At 35.7% G+C, this 2,599-nt stretch overlaps 2 long non-coding RNA genes across 2 annotated transcripts; one reads left to right on the top strand and one right to left on the bottom strand.

Annotated features, from left to right (window-relative positions):
• LOC104723356 lies at positions 13-1,279 on the top strand. Its single transcript, XR_757327.1, has 3 exons — positions 13-245; positions 353-512; positions 942-1,279. It is a non-coding gene; the product is annotated as an uncharacterized LOC104723356 (long non-coding RNA).
• Positions 1,172-2,403, bottom strand: LOC104723357. Its single transcript, XR_757328.2, has 3 exons — positions 2,324-2,403; positions 1,424-1,876; positions 1,172-1,281 (listed from the first exon to the last, which is right to left on the bottom strand). It is a non-coding gene; the product is annotated as an uncharacterized LOC104723357 (long non-coding RNA).

Here is a 2,599-nt window from a genome sequence, read left to right as displayed (position 1 = left end):
CTTCGTCTTGTCTATTTCGCTGTCACTCTCAAAAGTCTCTGCTCATGGTGAAAACTCTCCGACAAAGAACGATCCGTTGAATTGAGAAAGGAGTTGAGTAGGAAATTCGTCTTTGTACGTTGTTATCATCATCTCCACCGACGATTTAATGTTCATCAAATTGGAATGGGGAGATTCAAGTGGCAAATTGGAGAGTTTGGTTCAATCGATTACAAAGTGGAGACCGTAGTAAGAGCTCATACAAGGTAATTCATCTTCCTTTCTTAATTCTTAAATCATTGAACCTCTGAATTTTTGTTTGGGAATGTTTACAGAGAATCTTGTTTTGTTTCTCTGATTTGCTCTCTAGTAGAGAGCAAATTTAACCACAATTGGAATCTTACGAGGAAGAAGTTAAAATAGCAATGGAGAATGAATGATTACAATGGAGCGAAGATATGCGTTGACGACAATGCTAAAGAATTTGTATCCGAACCTTGATTGGTTCGAAGTTAACTAACTCTGTTACAGAGGTTCGTATCTCCTTCTTATTTTATGTTGATGATTTTGGGTTCCTATCTTAGTTTGATCGATGAATGGGATTGTACATCTGAGGGAAAAGAGTTAACAAAATGTTAGGAGGATTTTGTTGAATAAATTTAAACGCTTATAATTGAGGTCTGCTGAGTATAGATAGATCGAAGCATGCTTTTTTTGCTCTGTTTCCTTTTTGATTATTTACATATCATCCGTGTGTTGTTCTGCTTAGTAATCAGTCATACATACTCATGTATTTTTAGTTTGAATGATCGGGTTGTATGTTTCTTACATTGAATATGAGTTTCATGTTCAAGAAGCAATTGTTCTTCTTGAGAAAGACATCCTCGTAATATATTCAGTATCTGTCTTTCTACTCTAGCTATGGCGCCCATTGAGCTAGCTAACTCTCAGATTCATTGCAGGTTGTGCTTTCATCTTGGGAGTCAGTCAGTCGTTGAGTTGCAGCCAAAGACTAGATGAGATATCGTATCGAAATGCCCTTGTGAAGGAATGATGGTGACTGCGGCTGCTTCTCCATTTGATTTCTGTAGCCGTCCCCAGATTTGGGATCAATGAGGTAATTATACCAATACAGTCTTCAGATTAAAGAGCGAGAGTGATCGAAACAGCAAAAGAAAACATGACCTAGCTGTTTTTTTTTTTACTTAAAAAAGACCCTGTTACTGGAAGTGCGTGCGTGCGCATTACTGGAGCCGGATTGGTAATAGCAAAGTTGATTTGATTGAGTCGGTTGATGGCATCCTGAACGTCATGCATATTATTCAAGTACAAACACACACAATAAAATAAAATGAAATTAAAGTCAAAATTATTAGAGTCAAGAGTGTTAAAAAAAAAAAAAAAAAATTGAAATTAAAAGCAAAAAAAAAAAAAGATGCCTCACCGCATTGATGGAGTTTAAAATTAATGGAATCCTACTTCTGAAAAAATTGAGTGCATCTGTTGCTACAACTCTCACTTCGTTCAATTCCCCTAGGTTCATATTCTCTGGAGGAATCTGTCCGTTATAATGATTAGGATTGGTGATATTTAGGATGGTTGTCAGTCTGTTGATGGCAAACTCAACATTCTGGATATTATTCTCCTACCAAACCAACTCAAACCAAACCAAACCAAACCAAGATTATTATTATTAGCAAAAAAAAAATCTTATTCCAAGTCAAATTAAAAAGTTTTGAATCACAAGAATGAATGAATCCGAATACAGAATATTACTCCTTCAATGTACTCAAAAATCTGCTCGTGCGTTACGTCAGTGAAGGCATCTACTGCTGCCGTTGCTACCCCTCTCAATTGGTTCAGTTCCTGCTCCGCCATTCTTGCCAAAAATCACAACCTTCATTCATGTCATCATAAGCAGAAGTTCAAAACCACAGACATTTAGTTAAATTTTATAGGATTATTCAATTGGTTTAAAATAACAATAACAATAAATAAAAAATAAAAAGGAAATCCTTTTTTCTTAAAAGCAATCGATCGATCATAAACGGTTCCGAGTTCCAAAACTGTTAGATCTATCTGTACAACACTAAATGGAAGTGGGTAAAAGTGAATTTCTCATTAATTAAATAGAAGAAATGCAAATATAGAAACCGGACATGAAACAGATCAAAGAAACGTTTCTGGGATATTAAATGAAATTGTTTTTTTTTTTTTTTATTAAATGAGAATTTCATTCCATAAGAAATCACAATTAATCGATAGAGGAAAGAATTTGAGAAAAAAATATTACGAATACGAAGAAAAATAAAACGTGGATAGCAGAATAAGTAAATAATATTACCTTTGCGAAATTCACGCCGGAGGAGAACGATTCGGGGAAGCGATACTGATCTCTTTCTCTCTCTCGACTGGATCTCCTAGGGCGGGGCATTCGGGTAATCTGTTCGGGTTCGGGTATTATTCATTCTGGTTCGGGTAACGGATTTAGAAAAATAGAACCTATTAGGTATTTTTAGATATATGGGTTCGGTTAGGTTTGGGTACTATCGGGTTCGGATCGGTTTGGGTTACAAATTTTAGAACCCGATTAGTATCCGAACTACCGGGTACCTGAAAA

Source organism: Camelina sativa, chromosome 11, assembly GCF_000633955.1.
Source record: "Camelina sativa cultivar DH55 chromosome 11, Cs, whole genome shotgun sequence".
In the NCBI taxonomy this organism is placed as follows: Eukaryota; Viridiplantae; Streptophyta; class Magnoliopsida; order Brassicales; family Brassicaceae; genus Camelina; species Camelina sativa.
Note: the sequence above shows the minus strand (reverse complement) of the source record. Positions and strands in the feature narration are given on the sequence as shown.